Source organism: Herpailurus yagouaroundi, unplaced genomic scaffold (genome assembly GCF_014898765.1).
Source record: "Herpailurus yagouaroundi ecotype Mexico unplaced genomic scaffold, PumYag 166, whole genome shotgun sequence".
In the NCBI taxonomy this organism is placed as follows: domain Eukaryota; kingdom Metazoa; phylum Chordata; class Mammalia; order Carnivora; family Felidae; genus Herpailurus; species Herpailurus yagouaroundi.
Window position 1 is genome coordinate 33,540,339 of NW_024412407.1, and position 19,390 is coordinate 33,559,728.

The 19,390-nt window shown below is 42.7% G+C and overlaps 1 long non-coding RNA gene across 1 annotated transcript in view; it reads left to right on the forward strand.

Annotated features, from left to right (window-relative positions):
* The window catches only part of LOC121038891 (uncharacterized), a 32,630-nt gene extending 13,426 nt beyond the window's left edge, over positions 1-19,204 (forward strand). The window contains exons 2-7 of the long non-coding RNA XR_005794554.1: positions 1,591-1,810; positions 3,931-4,008; positions 9,019-9,570; positions 12,455-12,559; positions 14,448-14,507; positions 19,142-19,204. This is a non-coding gene — a long non-coding RNA (uncharacterized LOC121038891). The remainder of the gene's footprint in view (positions 1-1,590; positions 1,811-3,930; positions 4,009-9,018; positions 9,571-12,454; positions 12,560-14,447; positions 14,508-19,141) is intronic.
* The last annotated feature ends 186 nt before the right edge of the window (positions 19,205-19,390 follow it).

Sequence of the window (19,390 nt, forward strand, 5' to 3'; positions counted from 1 at the left end):
AGTTACAGTGATGACCAACAGAGGCACTGATATCATTGCTAATAGGAGGCAAGAGAACAAGACAGTATTTTAAGTGAGTCAAATTTTCCACCTATGTTAGTAGGAAATCAGATAATGTCTGAATTGATAAAACAAGAAACAATAGTACAGGCATCCCACACTTCCTGAAAGTTTGAGTTAATGCTACTTGCTTTTACAAAAGACTTCCCATATTACTTCCTGTTTTCACCAAAAGAAATTCAAAGGTTTTCGCTTTTATGAAAAAACCTGTTACCCTCCTAATCCACTTCTGTCTTTCTGAGAGCATCTTTTTAATGACCACATAGCTTTTCTTTTTGTAACTGAAAAAAAAAACAAAAACAAAAGTAATGTGGGAAAATTCTCCTTTCGTGCCCGAGTGTCATGAATTTTTATTCACCCAGCTGATGACAAACCAGTGTTGGATGAGGTATTCTGAAAATAACCTTGTTCCATTAAGTGGTGATGACCATTCCAGAAAGATAAGAATTTCCACTCTAGGGGTGCCTGAGTGGTTCAGTCAGTTAAGCATCTGACTTCGGCTCAGGTCATGATCTCACCGGTTCATGAGTCCAAGCCCCTCATTGGGCTCTCTGCTGTCAGCGCAAAGCCCACTTCAGATTCTCTGTCTCCCTCTCTCTCTGCCCTACCATGCTCGTTTTCTCTCTTTCTCTCTCTCAAAAATAAATAAACATTAAAAAAAAAAAAAGAATTTCCAGTCTAGAATTCATGGAGAATGACTTGTATCTGCAGACACAGCACATTGTTTTCACATTTGCTAAAAATGCCATTATCTTTCTCCTGGACTTTTATAGAAAAGAAAGCTTTATGCACGGCCCTACACATACACATATACCATACACTGCAATCCCAGTTCAAATACATTTTATCTTATACTTTTAAATAGTAGCAATTTAACCTTGTGGAGATTATTCCAATATTGAATTGTTTGATGTGTTAACCCAACACCATGGGTAGATAGGGCTCGTGACGGAGACACAAGTGATATGCTCCTGGCTTTTTCTCTGGCAGATTCATGAATCACAATTTACATTTGTTACCAAAAATATGAGTTATCTTCTATATTTCTAAATATGAGTTTACTTCTATATTGCTTTGAAAAGGAATAAATCAGATCTTGTAGTTTGTGAAAGAAGGGATGTTTTGTAAGAGTAGGAATTGCTCAAGAGCCTTCTGCATTCTCTAAAGAGACCCTAGGCTACCCAGTCACCCTTTCAGCTTGGGAACAAAAGTAGTACAGAGCAGTATTTCTCATGTGGTAAAAGGACTTTTTTTTTTTTTTTTTTTTTTTTTCATTTCAAATCGATCTCAGAATACCTTTGCGGAACACAAAATCACATGCTTGGATGTTACGACAATGTTCACTTGCCATAAAAGTTTCTAAACACTCTCAACTTTGTACTTTATGGGGACTGGTAACAAGAGTTCACAGCCTTTGGGTCAGTCGCTTAAACTCACTGAGTGCTGTGAGGACCAAAGACCTTTTTATAGATGAAAGCTTTGTAAACAGAAGAGAACTATATCCATAGTAATTATTCTTAACTTCTCCAGCCTTTGGTTTCAATCTGACGTGAAGAGAGTTGAATGAAGGGATCTTCAGAGCGTTACCAGAAAGAGAACCGGTTCCAAACTCAGGTTCAGCTGCTCACCACTCGCAGAACAACACTTGAGAGATAAGTGATGGTAGGAAAGGACAGGTTGCTTTGTTCAGGAAGCCAGAAACCTGGGAAAATGGTGGACTAACGTCTCCAGGACCATCTTCCCTGTCCAGGTGAATCCGGAGGGTTTTAGAGGAGAAGGCATGGGGAAAATGGGGCAGGGTAGGGAGCTACCCAGGAGGTGCAGGTACCCAGGTGGTTAGTCGCATGTTGACATGACCCTGAACAGACTTGCTGGCATCTGCAGCAGCTGTTTGTAAGCGTAGGCAGGCCTCATCAGCTGGGAAAGTTTGGTCAGCAGTCTGCAAATCTCGAGGAAAGTAGGTTAGTTCAGCTACAGACCAAGGGACTGAGGTCAGCAAGCAAGGAGTGCATGAGCTCGAAGCAAGTTAGCCCTTAAGACCAGTTACAGTGCTATTACAACAGTACTTCAATGATTCTGTATGTTGATGCACTTGCTCAAACAAAGAAAGAGCGTGGACAGTGTGTCCTTACAGTGCAGCGTTCATAGGATTCCAGGAAACTGGGCATAGAGGGTATTGTGCCTGTCCTGGCCTGTCTCACCATCTGTGGCTCCTCTCCCTGAGGCCTGTGGTGACTGACAGAAAGACATCAGAACAAAGGCTGCTATGTCTGGACATGCACAGGTCCCTCTTGGATGAGAAAGTGAGTCCCGAGCAGCAAGTTGGGCACATGACTCACACTTACCATGGGAGCAAGGAGCCCCATAACCCCCCACCCAGACTTCTCAGGAAGGCCTTCCAGGTCACCCCAGAAAGAGCTTCCTGCCTTGTTGCTTGTGAATGTCTTCCCCTGTGAGAAAGCCCTTTTAACCAGTCATGTTCTCAGTTACAGGGAAGAAAGTCTATTCAAACCAGTTAAAAAGAAAGGAGTTTATTAGGAGACTTTCCTGGTCCCTGAAAAAGCATAAGAAATGAGTTCGGGAGACTGCAGGAATGATACCTGGATTGTCACAACAGAGAACTATTTCAGCAAAACACCACAGTGTCCTGTTGCCCGGCCCCTATGCCCTCAAGGACCGATGGCCAGAAGCCCCACTCCTGTTGCCCCGACAGACCAGAGGTCTCTGCCATGTGCACATCAAAACTACCATCTCCCCAAACATGGCTGCCCCTTCAAATTGCTCCCAGATTATCTGCTTCATTTGCATGTGTGCATGCCATATGCCACCACCAACCGGTCTGTGAGCGCCCCAGTGAGAAGAAACTGGTATGGGGAAGAAAATGAACAAAAACAAAAAACTATGGGGCGCCTGGGTGGCTCAGTGGGTTAAGCGTCCAACTTCAGCTCAGGTCATGATCTCACACTCCGTGAGTTTGAGCCCCGCGTCAGGCTCTGTGCTGATGCCTCGGAGCCTGGAGCCTGCTTCGGATTCTGTGTCTCCGGCTCTCTCTGCCCCTCCCCCGCTTATGCTCGGTCTCTCTCTCAAAAATATATAAAACATTAAATAAGAATAATAATTTAGTAATTAGTAATAATAAAAGAACAATTTAATAAATAATAATGTAATAATCATAATTTAATAAGAATAACAAGTCATAATTTAGTTTAGTAGTGGGGTCTTCTGTTCTCAAATCTCTCCCACATTCTTCACTTATGCTTTGAGATTCACCTCAGATACCACCTCCTCTTGAAGGACTCCTTGACCTCCCCCTTTCCTTCCATGTTTTGAAACTATGTTTTGGGGTTCAGGGCAGGGCACCCCACAATATGGTACTTTGGCATATTGATTATTTTGAATTCAAGTTACTTGAGAAACAGCCAGTGCAAGAAGGACACTCTGGCCCTCCTGTCTGTCCCCCGCTCCTTTCTGTCTCAAGAAGTTGAGAGACATCCTTATCGCCAGGGATAGGGAGTTCAAGGCCAAGAGGGTTGTGTAAACAACATCTGCTTAGTGTCTTCATTAATTATTATCCAAGCTAAAGTTTTTGTCTTGTAGTTCTTCACCAGTTTATTGTTCCTTTGTCTACAAGGCATATAAACATCTTGTTTTGGTCACTTCCTGGGCGTTGTATCTTTGAGGCCCCATACATACAGAATTAAATTTGTTTTTTCCCTTGTGAACCTGTTTTGTGTCCGTTTAATTACTAAGGGTAGAAGGAAAGTTTCTCCGACATGTGCTTAGCGTCCATCATCTGTGCCCCCCAAACACCTGTGCTTACCTGTATCGTTGCACTTACCACACTGTTGTGATGAACTGTTTACTTTCTAGGTGCATTCGGACCATGAACTCAAAGGCAGGGACCATGGTTCATTCATCTCTGCATCACAGAGCCTAGCCTGGAATACGGTAGGCACTTCACACATATTTGGTGAAATGAAACTCCGATGTAGTAGATTTGATTTTTAACTATCCTTTGGCTTACAGTGAATGGAGATTTGTCAGGATGGTTTGAGCAGGAGTCCCAAACCAGAGAAAACTCTGTCTCCCCCCGTCCATTTACCCCATGGAACAGCACACTGGTTGAGGGTCAGGGGCATCAGCAAAGATGTGGGGTTGTCTCTCTGTTGAGGGAGCCCCAAACAAAAGACTCTGGCAGTCCTTTTGACTCTGGGGTCAAGTGAACCAGAGAGAGAAGTGCTGGATACTGAATCAGAAAGTATCTTTAAGGCTTCTTTCTCCTCCACTTCCTCCTGAAGAAGGCCTCCCCAGAGGCACCGAAAGTAGACCGCTGGCCAAAACTTTAGAGACCTGGGAATGAAGGAACCAGGGCTAGGAATGATAGTGGTGAAGAGCATGACTGCCTGGGTCCTTGCCTATGCCCCCCTCCAGAGACTGCGTTGCACAGGCCGGGCACCAAGGCTGGTATGGTGAGGGTGGCTTTCCCTCTGAGCCTTTGTAATTGCCTCTGGTCAGGCTTGAAAAAATCGCACATATGTGTTTAACCAGGAGCCCACCTCCTCCATATTAAAAGCCAAAACGCAGAAACAATGAACCAGAGGTTCCGCTCTGCTGTTGTGGCCCCACCACTGGCCAGGATTCCTGAGGGAGGCACGTAGAGCTGACATCCTCCAATGACAAATTCCTAAGAGAAGGGTCCAAAGCTGTGGATCTACTAAAGTGAAGCAGGAATGCACACTCTTGTAGTAAATTAGGAAAGGCCAACAAAACTATGACCTACTAGTTCTCTATACCCTGGAAAAATTGGTGCCGTTCTTTTGTTAAAAGCAATAAACGAAAAATAAAACAAAAGTCAACATGTGAGTTTTGTCTTCCCAACACCAAATTTGTGGTGTCTTTTCTAACACCAACAACCAATTCTCTGACACCAGCTGGGTGACCAACAATTCAATTAATTCAGTGTTGACCTTAGCTACCCAGGGTTAACACCAACCTGACAAGTCAAAGGCTCAGTCCCACAGGACTGTCCTCACTCCAGGCAGCAGTCACAAGCCCTACAGGGCTGCCCAGACTTCTGACAGACCCACCATAAATTGGGGCTCCCACAACCCCTTCCTCAGTTTCCATAATTTTCCAGAAAGACTCACAGAACTCAGAAAGACACTTTACTTAATGATTACCGGTTTATTGTACAGGATACAACTCAGGAACAGCACAGTGCAAGAGAGGCATAGGGCAAGGTCTGGGGGCTGGGGCACACGGGCATACCTTCCATGCCTCCCCAGATGTGCCACCTTCATGGCACTTTGATGTGCTCACCAACTCAGAAGCTCTCAAAACCCCATTGTTTAGGGATTTTTGTGGAGGTCTTGTTATGTAGACATGGTTGATTGAATCATTAGTCATTGGTCTAATCTCTGGCACCTCTCAGCTCGCCAGAGGTTGGGGGCAGGTCTGTAAATTCTAACCATCTAAGCCCATGGTCGGTTTTTCGGGCATAAAGCCCTCATCTTAACATGGTCTAGAAGCCATCTCATTAGCATACAAAACACACTCTTAGCACTCAGGAAATTCTCAGGGTTTCTCAGGAAACTCTCAGGTCAGGAACAGGGCCAAAGACCAAATGTATTTTTTATACCAGTGTGTCAGGTTTGCTGAAGGTGGACAGGTTGGGCCTGTCCAACATGAGAGGCCAGCTCCTCACTTGCAGCTTCCAGAAACTGCTGTCTTCAATTCATGCTCAATACAGGGCAGCTATTGTTGTCAGTAGTATGTATATTCATTCTTTACAATTGGTGTTCATTGAATACTACATTGATTCCTGGGGCTGCTTGTAAGAAATAACCACAACTCAGTGGCTTAAAACAATCCAAATCTGTTCTCTCACAGTTCTGGAGTCCAGAAAGATGAAATCAAGGTGTTGGCAGAGCGTGCCCCCTCTGAAGCCTCTAAGGGAGAATCCTTCCTTATCTCTTCCAGCTTCTGGTGGACTCCATGGCTTTAACTCCTGCCTCTATATTTACATGGCCTTCTTCTCCTCTTTCCATGTCTATCCCCTCAGTGTCTCATATAAGGAGCCCTTGTTATTGGATGGAGGGCTCGCTCAGAGAATCCAGAATGATCTCATATGGAGATCTTGAATTACTTCTGCAAAGATTCGTTTGCCAAATGACATGAATGTCAACCTACTAAGACACATTCTGCTCAACTCATGTACTCTCTGAAGGGAGACACAAAGCTTCCTCTGTTGCTTTTTCATTCCCAAGGCAGGGAGGTTTAAACACAGGTCTGGGTGAAAGCCAGTGAGTAACTAGAGCTTCCCTGCAGAAGAAGTGAATGCAGGTTCTTATTGTTTTCCTCTCTTTATTCTCTTGTTGAGACTTCTGTGGCCAGGAAGGCCCAGAGGAAAAGGGTAAAACCCACAGAAAAGAACCACACTGCTAGCTGCTGGAAACAGGAACTTCTTAGGCTTTAGGGGAGAAGGGCAAGAGAAATTGATTCCTAAGTCCAGCTCAACTAAAAAAAAGAGTGGCAGTCTCTCTCTCTCTCTCTCTCAAAAATAAATAAAAATATTAAAAGAACCAAAAAAAAAAAAAAAAAAAAAAGGAGGCACCTGGGTGTCTCAGTCGGTTAAGTGTCCACCTTTGGCTCAGGTCATGATCTCGTGGTTTACGAGTTTGAGCCCCACATTGGGTTCTGTGCTGACAGCTCAGAGCCTGGATCCTGCTTTGGAGTCTGTGTCTCCCTCTCTTTCCACCCCTTCCCCACTAGTGCTCTCTCTCTCTCTCTCTCAAAAATAAATAAAAATATTTTTTGAATAAATTAATTTAAAAAAAAATTTTAAAGAGTGGCAGATCAGGTAGAAATTCGAGCATTTCTGTGGCATACTACCAACACTCTCTCATAAATCCTTACAGTGATACCACATTTTGTAACAGAAAACTATGACTCCGAGGACTTAACACAACCTGCCACTACTAACTGGTGGAGACAGGATTTTAAAACCACGTCTGCCTGCCTGCCTGCAAAGTCTCTATTCTTTCTGTCATGTCTAGCAGGGAAATCAAATAGCAGACTTCAAAAAATGGCTACACTCTGCAGAAGTAGCCATCTATGGTATCATTAGAGAAAACCTCCTAACCACCAGAGTTCTAAAACTATAGAATAATCATTTCCCTTTTCTCCAGAGATCCACAGAACTAGAAAGACCTTTTTCTGACTCATCCATTTCTGTCTGTGACCCCAGCTTTCTTCTACTCTCCTATGTTTATTAAACACCTGCTAGGTGCTAGGGACATCCTTTAATTTAGCCCACAACTTCTGAAGTAACTATTATCTCTGTTTTATGGACTCTGTTGCAATAAAAATGAGCAATTTGCCTACCATTACATAGCTACTAAAAGTCAAGGCCAGTATTGGGATAGAAGTTGGTCAGACCCCAAAGCCAATGATGCAATTGGAAACTTGGGGTTATTATTTACTTTCTCTTCTCAATACTACTTATTTGGTATTTGTATTTATTTATTTATTTTTAAATGTTTTTCATTTTTGAGAGAGAGAGAGAGCATGAGCAGGGGAGGGGCGGCAGCGGAGGGGGTGGGGGGAGACAGAGGATCCGAAGCAGGCTCTACACTGACCCCAGCAAGCCCAATGTGGGGCTCCAACTCACAAACTGTGAGATCATGACCTGAGCCAAAGTCGGACACTCAACCAACTGAGCCACCCAGGCACCCCTGTATTTATTTTTTAGTCATATTGGAAATATGTCTACACTTAGTCATCATTGGCTAATCCCAAGGTGTCTAACGCTTCTTTACCTTCTGTCACTCGGACATAGATAGAGATAGATATCTTCTCTACTCATCTGGGCTGGATATCTTTTTTCTGCTCCCCAGATCTAGTCTTCGCCCATCTCTATTCAGCTCTGTGTCCCCAGGAATCAGGTATTCAGCAAATAGACCCCTTTGAATTCTGGTTACCAGTTGGGTTTGGCCAATGGGGAACTCCAGTAGAAGGTTAGAAGGAGGGAGGAGAGCAGAGGCAACTTAATGGCCATATGACATGTGTTATCACACCAGGTCCCATGTTAGCAAGTCCTCATGCTTGAAATCTTTAATAATTTTTTAGTAAGGAGCTCTGTATCTTCACTTTGTATTGGGTTCTGTATTGGGGCCAGTTTTCCTGTTGAGAAAGGGTGGAAAATGTCCAGGATACAACCCTATTCACTGGCACTCCTAAACTCCTTCCAAGTGAGTCATAAGACACCCAGACAACGAGGGGAAAATTACAACAGTCATATATTGTCAAACAACTTCTCACTGAAACCAGAATCCAATGGGGTAATTGGCCCTTGAAAATATAACAAAGTAAGGGGCACCTGGGTGGCTCAGTTGATTAAACGTCCAACTTCAGCTCAGGTCATGATCTCACAGCTCATGAGTTCGAGCCCCGCATTGGGCTCTGTGCTGACAGCTCAAGAGCCTGGAGCCTGCTTGGGATTCTGTGTCTCCCTCTCTCTGCCCCTCCTCCACTTGAGCTCTGTCTGTCTGTCTGTCTGTCTCTCTCTCTCTCAAAAATAAACATTAAAAATATATGTAACAAAGTAATGGGTATTGAGTTCTATTTCATAAATGAACATAAATAAGATAGAAAAGAAGCATGCTATGGCCTAAGTAACATGCCTAGGGTGCAGTGAGAGCCCCACCCCACAGCCTCCCTGAGGGAAGAAGAGGCATAAACGATGAATGGCTGGATCCCACAAGATGTGAGAAGTAGTATTTTCAGTATCATTGAGTTCTAAGTATTTTCAAAGTTTGCTTATTATTTCTTCTGCCGCCCATGAGTTATTAAATGTGTGTTTTTAAAATTCTTAAATGTTTGGGGGAGGTTGTCATTACCTGTTTGTTACTGAAACTTATTTAATGCCATCGTATGTCTATACTGTCAATTCTCTGCAAGATATTGTTGGAGGAGGTCAGCAAGAGGACGTGACTGCAGGTTGACCCGTGAGCTGGACCCAACAGTCGGAGGCTCCTCACCTCCAATTCTGTCCTTGGAATATACACTCCGCTGGCCTTCCCCACTTCCAGAGGCTGCCCCAAGGACACGGCCTTGAGATAGGTGGTGATGAGAACACCCGCATGGTGTACATGACTGAGCCCAGGTAAAGCCTCCATATAAACTTCTAAGATCTAGCCGGTGGTGCGGGGATTAACTTGCTCCTCAGGACAAGCCTCATATGTAAGTTCCCTTGTTTATTAAACCCACCACCCACCGACCTGGAGTGGCCTGTCTCTTTCTCTGGTTTCCCCTTTCTTTCTGCTTGCAAGTCCAGTTTCAGATTTCACCTGGGAAGCTCCAGACGGGGTTGTGAACTAACTGTTGAGCCAGCCAGGACACTAAAGAAATGGGCCTTGGGAGAGAGGCATTCTACAGAACAATCCTGAGTTGGCCATCAATTTCTGCGTGCGGGGCATGGGGTCCCATGGATTAGAGGCTTGTGGACCACACGTGAGTATGGGGACACCTAGAAAACACTGGTTGTCTTAATGCACTTGTTTGAGAAACTGCATGTAGCTCACTGGGGGCAAAGAGAATCCCTCGGGAGGTGAGCAGAGTGAAGAGCAGGATGTGGTGACTAACAGTGAAGCGGATGTACTGTCCCCTGCCTTCGAAGCCCAAACACAAAGGAAAGCAAAAGCCCAGCAACAACAACCCCAGCCCCCAAGGAGCCCCCAGTTCAGGAAACATTCATGAAGAGAGAAGATACTCCCCCTAAGCTTATTGGGCTAGCTGCCAAGTTCCTGAAAAAGGCCCGGGAAAGTATCCAGGTGTGGCTAGCACAGCTATGAGATGCAGGGGCCATGGGATTTCTCTGACTGGGCAGGAGGCAGAGAAAATGAGCAACATCAACCACATTCACTGCTCTCTGGCAGCACCTGCATGGTATTCAGGGGTTCAAGGTACTCACTCCCTTGTTGATTGGGTTATTCTAGCCTGCAGGAAAGCTCAGCCCAATGAGGAGGCCTCTTTGGGCACCAGGGACCCTGGAAATCTCTACAGGAAGTACAAGAAGTTCTTAGAACTTCCTCTTTCTCTTCCGGTCCCAGGTGCTTCAGGAGTTCCGGGCTTCAGTATAGAAATTGCCCAATGCAAGAACCACACCACACACAACCAGTCACAAAAATTGCGCAGAAGTGAAGAAACCCCAGTCACAAAGATATGAGTATCCCTGTCTCTTTTTTTTAATGTTTATTTATTTTTGAGAGAGAGTTGAGCTGGGGAGGGGCAGAGAGGGAGACACAGAATCTGAAACAGGCTCCAGGCTCTGAGCTACCAGCACAGAGCCCAACGTGGGGCTCGAACTCACAGACCACAAGATCATGACCTGAGCCAAACTCGAACATTTAACCAACTGAGCCACCTAGGTGCCCCAAAGATATGAATCTCTTAAGGGGGTAGACCCCAAGTTCCTGAGGAACATGTGCTTTGCCAGAAAGCACAAAAAGAAGGGCTAAAGGAGATGGAGGCCAGTAATGCCAAGGCCATGGCTGTATGTGCTGAGGCTATCAATGCCCCTGACAAGTCCGTGATCCCAAAGGTTGGCAGCCGCAAGCTCAATCAACTTGCTTACATCACTCACCCCATGCTCTGGAAATGTTCTCATGCCCGTAATGCCAAGGGTCTCAGGCTCTGCCAACCAAAGGCCAAGGCCAAGGTTCAAACCAAGGCCCAGGTTGTGGCTCTGGCCCCAGATGTGGCTGAAGGTGCCGGGTCCCTGATAAAGGCTCTAATATGGAGGCTTCTGTCTGCCAATGTGAGGACAGAAGGACTGGTGTTACCCTGGGCTTCTATCTGCAGGGGCTGGTATCTTTCTGTGCTAGTTGCACAAATAAACCTGAGGCAGGATCTGTTGAAAAAGAAAAAGAAAAGAAAATTCTTAGAGAATTGGAAATGAAACAGACCATCATCTATGCCCCTGTCTTTGAAGGCCCTAATCAGGCCCACATGCATTGCAGGAATGAAAACTAAGATTCTCTAGTCTGCTCTAGCACCCGGTATGGGATGCTGATGTCCGTGCTGAGCCCAGTCGTGGGACAGACGTTTATGATGTTGGCTGATTCATTGCTGGTCTGAAGGGTACTGACAAATGCCAGGAATGAGGATGGGCTGTGGAAAAGACCCGAAACAGAGAGGGAGCTGGAAGAGCCAAAAGGCTGTAAAGGATCCTATGAAAGTAACCTGAATGAAATGTGGTTTGACCTCACTGCTGCGGGGATCCCATCTGAACAGATAGACCAACAGCCCAATGCTGTGTTGGTTGTTGTATGGGAGCCTTAAAGCCTGAACAATTCAGACCTGCCCCATCTGCCTCTACCATCCCTGATGCCCCACCTGCTCCAACAGAGGCCTTAGGAATACAGTCTTATTTACGGTGGGTGCCTCCCAATGCCCTGGGCATAGGATGCAAGCCAAGATTACCTCCAGGTGAGGATCAGTAGAGGTGACCAGAAGCCTCATATAGAGCTCACTATTCACTGGTCCTCCAGAAATAAACAAAGGGTAAACTCTGGTAGACCCTGGAGCTGAATGTACTCTAATACATGGTAACCATCAGAAGTTTCCTGGCCCCTCACACCATTGATAATTAAGTAGGGCAAATAGTTATGGTCAGAAAGGTCTTTTTGACACTGCAATTGGGTGTTCTCCACCCCTGCCCAAGAGCATGAGATTTTTACCTCCCCAATACCAGAGAACATATTGGGCATTCATACCCTCCAAAGTCAATCTGCAAACCTGTATTGCTGAATTCCACCTGTAGTTACAGTAATCAAATAAGTGCTGACAGGAAATGCCAGCTGGGAACTGGTAAGCCTGCCACCCCCATAAGGGGTGGTCACAGTCAAACAATATAAGTTCCCTGGGGGCATAAGGAGATAAGAGAAACTTATCCAGGAACTGCTCAGAGTGGGTATCATACTTCCTGCCCATCATGCTTTCCATAGCCCAGTAAGATCTGTAAGTAAGCTTCATGGCAGATGACAGAGGAATACTGAGAATTGAACAAAATAGTGCCCCCCATCCATGCAGCTGTTCCCAACATCGCCACCATCGTAGATACCATCGTGGATACCTTGGCCAGGGTCCTAGAGTGTATGCTGCACTTAGCAAATGTCTTTTTCAGAAACCCCCTGGCACCTGAGTCACAAGATTAATCTGCCTTCACATGGCAGTGGGGGGGGGGGGGGTGGGGGTGGCAGGGAACAACAATGGACCTTTCAAGGGCTTCTCCAAGTAGCCCAAGATCTGTCACTATTCTCCTTCCCCTCATCAGTACAATGGTCCCATGACATTGACGATATAATATTAACGTGCAAAGATATGCTTGTTGCAGGACACCTTGCAGGTGATACACTTACAAGGGAGAGAATAGACAGTGAACCTACAGAAAATTCAAGGCCCAGGCACTACCATAAAGTCTTGGGAGTTATTTGGTCAGGTAAGACACGTGTTGTCTCGGAAGCTGTGATCGCTAGGTTGTTAGCCCATCCAATCCCTTTAAGTGTGAAAGAAGTACAAGCCTTTGTAGGGATTTGGTGGTTGTAGAGAACGTTCATTCCCCACTTGACACAGTGCCTCTATTCCTTATCCTGCCTAGAAAAGAAAGGGAATCAAAGCAGCCAGCACCTTTGAGAAGACAAAAGTGCTAGTGAAGCAGATGAAAGCTCTGGGCATCTCCAAAGCAGGGCCAGCATTTGAGTTCGATGTGTCTGTGACTCCAGAAGGGCTGGGTCAGGCACTGTGACAGAGACAACAGAAAGACAGAGTTCCCCTGGAATTTTGGTCCTAGCACAAGAAGGGGGTAGAACCCCGATATACCGCCATAGAGCCCTAGCAACTGACCCTTCCGTAGATACAGGAGATTGGGTGCACAGAAAGACTGGCCGCCATTGCACCCAGGCAGGATGACATGTTGCTATGGACTCTGGATTGCCCTTGAAATAAAGTGAGTTGGTTTAATGCAGCAACAGCATGTCCTGTGTGTTCTACACAGTGTCCAAGGCAACTGCCAAAGGAGTCTGGGACCAGTTGCCGGAGTTCCTAACCGATGAGAGACTGATTATATTGGCACTTGCTCCTCTGATCATTCATGCCCGCATTATGATCATCCCATGAGAGATAAATATTTTTGGTGCTGGCTGTGCCAGTGGGAGGGGCACTTAAAATTCCTCTACTAAAAATAGTCCCTTCCAGTTTTTAGCCCAAATTCCTCAGCACCATTGCCCTTCTTATACTCTTCTGAGTGGTCCCCCTTTCCACTCTCCTCCACAGTGTTTCCTGTGGTCTTAACTTGTTGATATCAAATGTCATCCAAGCTATACCAATAACTGTTGTTCTAGGCAGTATGGAAGACCTTCAGTCTTTTTTCTAACTAATTTTTAATGAATTTTATAACTAATTCTAACTAATTTTTAATTAACTTTTTCTATCAATAAGGTAGTAGCTACCTGATTGCATAAGTAGCTCATCATTGTTTGGGATAATTTTGAAATCATAGATAAGGCACAAAGAAAAGAAAGAACACTCATGTTTCCATAGAAGTTTCTTTATATAGGAAAGCCACTCATAATGTTTTATGTATACTTTAATACCTTGTTTCTATGCATATATACCTAATTATTTTACGTAAGTGGATAATATGAATAATACTCTGAATTTATGTTAATATAATTTATCTGGTTCTCACAGATTCAGAGATATTCCACTCTCATAGCCACAGTGCACTATTTATTTATTTATTTATTTATTTAAATGTTTATTTATTTATTTTGAGAGACAAAGAGAGCATGAACTGGGAAGGCGCAGAGAGAGAGAGAGAGAGAGAGAGAGAGAGGAGAGAGAGAGAGAGAGAGAGAGAGAAAGAATCCCAAGCAGGCTCCACACTGCCAGTGCAGAGCCTGATATGGGGCTCAAACTCACAAACCGACCGTGGGATCGTGACCTGAGCTGAAGTCAAGAGTGGGATGTTAACCAACTGAACCACCCAGGTGCCCCAATAGTGCACTGATTATTTAGCACATGTGCTCTCCCATGGTAATTTCTTTCCCCTGAAGCCTTAGCATGACTTCAGTTCATGGCACTGCCTGAATATGCGCTGTTTGTGCCTATTCCAGAATGCATTCTCACCACACACTTATCAGCCTAAGACCTGCTTCTGTGTCCAGATCTCATCTTTCAAATAACCAACAGTAAGAATTTTTGAATATATGAAACCAAATAGACTAAGTTTTTGAACAATCAGAACAGGAAATTGAGCTCATGTTGCTCAGACCCTTATGTGAACCAGACAGGTGCCCACTAGCTAACTCCTTTTGTTCTGATTTCAGGATCTCAGGAGACAAGTATTTAGCATGTCTGTATGAAGGAAATGTACCACTCATGACAGGGTGAGTATTTCAGTTCGTGCAAATTTCATATTTCTTATTGTTAGTGAATGCATTGTAGCTTATAAATTTATCTCTTATGTTTTATTAATTTTTAAATGTTTATTCTTTTCTTCTTTTGTTTTTTATTTTTTTATTATTTTTAATTTTTAATTTTTTAAAATTTACATCCAAATTAGTTAGCATATAGTGCAACAATGATTTCAGGAGTAGATTCCTTAGTGCCCCTTACCCATTAAGGTGCCCTTTACCCATCCCCCCTCCCACAACCTTTCCAGTAAACCTCTGTTTGTTCCCCATATTTATGAGTCTCTTCTGTTTTGTCCCCCTCCCTGTTTTTATATTATTTTTGTTTCCCTTCCCTTATGTTCATCTCTTTTGTCTCTTAAAGTCCTCATATGAGTGAGTTCATATGATTTTTGCCTTTGATTGACAAATTTCACTTAACATAATACCCTCCAGTTCCATCCATGTAGTTGCAAATGGCAAGATTTCATTCTTTTTGATTGCCGAGTAATACTCCATTGTACATATCATATATACCACATCTTCTTTATCCATTCATCCATCAGTGGACATTTGGGCTCTTTCCATACTTTGGCTATTGTTGATAGTGCTGCTATAAACATGGGGGTACATGTGTCCCTTCAAAACAGCACGCCTGTTTCCTGTGGATAAATGCCTAGTAGTGCAATTCCTGGGTTGTGGGGTAGTTCTATTTTTAGTTTTTTGAGGAAACTCCATACTATTTTCCAGAGTGTCTGCACCAGCTTGCATTGCCACCAACAATGCAAAAGAGATCTCTTTCTCCACATCCTTGCCAACATCTGTTGTTGCCTGAGTTGTTAATGTTAGCCATTCTGACAGGGGTGAGGTGGTATCTCATTGTGGTTTTGATTTGTATTTTCCTGATGATGAGTGATGTTGAGCATTTTTTCATGTGTTGGTTGGCTATCTGGATGTCTTCCTTGGAGAATTGTCTATTTATGTTTTTGTTCATTTCTTCACTGGATTATTTGTTTTTTGGGTGTTGAGTTTGATAAGTTCTTTATAGATTTTGGAAACTAACCCTTTATCTGATATGTCATTTGAAAATATCTTCTCCCATTCTGTCAGTTGCCTTTTAGTTTTGCTGATTGTTTCCTTTGCTGTGCAGAAGCTTTTTATTTTGATGAGGTTCCAGTAGATTTTTGCTTTTGTATCTCTTGCCTCCAGAGACGTGTTGAGTAAGAAGTTGCTGTGGCCAAGGTCAAAGAGGTTTTTGCCTGCTTTCTCCTCGAGGATTTTGATGGCTTCCTGTCTTACATTTAGGTCTTTCATCCATTTTGAGTTTATTTTGTGTATGGTGTAAGAGAGTGGTCCAGGTTCATTCTTCTGTATGTTGCTGTCCAGTTTTCCCAGCACCACTTGCTGAAGAGACTGTCTTTATTCCATTGGATATTCTTTCCTGCTTTGTCAAAGATTAGTTGGCCATACGTTTGTGGGTCCATTTCTGGGTTCTCTATTCTGTTCCATTGATCTGAGTGCCTGTTCTTGTGCCAGTACCATACTGTCTTGATGATTACAGCTTTGTAGTATAGTTTAAAGTCTGGGATTGTGATGCCTCCTGCTTTGGTTTTCTTTTTCAAGATTGCTTTGGCTATTTGGGGTCTTTTCTGGTTCCATACAAATCTTAGGATTATTTGTTCTAGCTCTGTGAAGAATTCTGGTGTTATTTTGATAAGGATTACATTGAATATGTAGATTGCTTTGGGTAGTATCAACATTTTAACAATATTTGTTCTTCCTATCCAGGAGCATGGGATCTTTTTCCATTTTTCTTGTGTCTTCTTCAATTTCTTTCATAAGCTTTCTATAGTTTTCAGTGTATAGATTTTTCACCTCTTTGGTTAGTTTTATTCCTAGGTATTTTATGGTTTTTGGTGCAATTGTAAATTGGATCGATTCCTTGATTACTCTTTCTGTCGCTTCATTGTTGGTGTATAGGAATGCAACCAATTTCTGTGTGTTGATTTTATATCCTGCAACTTTGCTGAATTCATGAATCAATTCTAGCAGTTTTTTGATGGAATCTTTTGGGTTTTCCATATAGAGTATCATGTCTTCTGTGCAGAGTGAAAGTTTGACCTCCTCCTTGCTGATTTGGATGCCTTTTATTTCTTTGTGTTGTCTGATTGCAGAGGTTAAGACTTCCAATACTATGTTGAATAACAGTGATGAGAGTGGACATCCCTATCTTGTTCCTGACCTTAGGGGGAAAGCTCTCAGTTTTTCCCCATTGAGGATGATATTAGCATTGGGTCATTCATATATGGCTTTTATGATCTCGAGGTATGATTCTTCTCTCCCTACTTTCTTGAGGGTTTGTATCAAGAAAGGATGCTGTATTTTGTCAAATGTTTTCTCTGCATCTATTGAGAGGATCATGTGGTTCTTGTCCTTTCTTTACTGATGTGATGAATCACATTAATTGTTTTGCAGATATTGAACCAGCCCTGCATCCCAGGTATAAATTCCACTTGGTCATGGTGAATAACTTTTTTAATGTATTGTTGGATCCGGTTGGCTAATATCTTGTTGAGGATTTTTGCATCCATATTCATCAGGGAAATTGGTCTATAGTTCTACTTTTTAGTGGGGTCTCTGTCTGGTTTCAGAATCAAGGTAATGTTGGCTTCATAGAAAGAGTTTGGAAGTTTTCCTTCCATTTCTAATTTTTGAAACACCTTCAAGAGAATAGTGTTAGTTAACTTCCTTAAAGTAGAATTCCTTCGGCAGAATTTCCCTGGAAAGCTATCTGGCCCTGGACTCTATTTTTTGGGAGATTTTTGATAACTAATTCAATTTCCTTACTAGTTATGGGTCTGTTCAAATTTTCTATTTCTTCCTGTTTCAGTTTTGGTAGTGTATATGTTTCTAGGAATTTGTCCATTTCTTCCAGATTGCCCATTTTATTAGCATATAATCGTTCATAATATTCTCTTATTATTGTTTTTATTTCTGCTGTGTTGGTTGTGATCTCTCCTCTTTCATTCTTGATTTTATTTATTTGGGTCCTTTCCTTTTTCTTTTTGATCAGACTGGCTAGTGCTTTATCAATTTTGTTAATTCTTTCAAAGAACTGGCTTCTGGTTTCATTGATCTGTTCTACTGTTTTTTTTGGTTTCAATAGCATTAATTTCTGCTCTAATCTTTATTATTTCCTGTCTTCTGCTGATTTGCGGTTTTATTTGCTGTTCTTTTTCCAGTTCCTTAAGGTGTAAGGTTACGTTGTGTACCTGAGATCTTTCTTCCTTCTTTAGGAAGGCCTGGATTGCTATATACTTTCCTCTTATGACCAACTTTGCTGTGTCCCAGAGGTTTTGGGTTGTGGTGTTATCATTTTCATTGACTTCCATATACTTCTTAATTTCCTCTTTAACTTCTTGGTTGGCCCATTCATTCTTTAGTAGGATGTTCTTCAGTCTCCAAGTATTTGTTACCTTTCGAAATTTTTTCTTGCGGTTGATTTCGAGTTTCATAGCGTTGTGATCTGAAAATATGCATGGTATGATCTCGGTGTTTTTGTACAGGCTGATTTGTGTCCCAGTATATGGTCTATTCTGGAGAACCTTCCATGTGCACTGGAGAAGAAAGTGTATTCTGCTGCTTTAGGATGAAATGTTCTGAATATATCTGTTAAGTCCATCTGATCCAGTGTGTCATTCAAAGCCATTGTTTCCTTGTTGATTTTTGGATTAGATGATCTGTCCATTGCTGTGAGTGGGGTGTTGAAGTCTCCTACTATTATGATATTACTATTGATGAGTTTCTTTATGTTTGTGATTAATTGATTTATATATTTGGGTGTTTAAATATATATATATTTGGGCACATAAATATTTACAATTGTTAGGTCTTCTTGGTGGATAGACCCTTGGATTATGATATAATGCCCTTCTGCATCTCTTGGTACAGTCTTTATTTTCAAGTCTAGATTGTCTGATATAAGTATGGCTACTCCAGCTTTCTTTTGTTGACCATTAGCATGATAGATGGTTCTCCATCCCCTTATTTTCAATCTGAAGGTGTCTTTAGGACTAAAGTGGGTCTCTTGTAAACAGCATATAGATGGATCTTGTTTCCTTATCCATTCTGTTACCCTATGTCTTTTGATTGGAGCATTGAGTCCATTGACGTTTAGAGTGAGTAGTGAAAGATATGAATTTATTGCCATTATGATGCTTGTAGAGTTGGAGTTTCTGGTGTTCTCTGGTCCTTTCTAATCTGTGTTGCTTTTGGTATTTATTTATTTACTTATTTATTTTCATTTTTTTCTCCCCTCATTGAGTCCCCCTTAAAATTTCTTGCAGGGCTGGTTTAGTGGTCACAAACTCCTTTAATTTTTGTTTGTCGGAGAAACTTTTTACGTCTCCTTCTATTTTGAATGAAAGCCTTGCTGGATAAAGAATTCTTGGCTGCATATTTTTCTGATTCAGCACATTGAATATATCCTGCGACTCCTTTCTGGCCTGCCAAGTTTCTGTGGATAGGTCTACTGTAAACCTGATCTGTCTTCCCTTGTAGGTTAGGGACTTCTTTTCCCTTGCTGCTTGTGTGAACCAGACAGATGCTAACTCCTTTTGTTCTGATTTCAGGATCCCAGGAGACAAGTATTTAGCATGTCTGTATGAAGGAAATGTACCACTCATGACAGGGTGAGTATTTCAATTCATGCAAATTTCATATTTCTTATTGTTAGTGAATACATTGTAGCTTATAAATTTATCTCTTATTTTTTTATTAATTTTTTTAAAGCTTATTTTTAAGAGACAGAGAGAGACAGCATGAGCAGGGAAGGGGCAGAGAGAGGGAGACACAGAATCTGAAGCAGGCTCCAGGTTCTG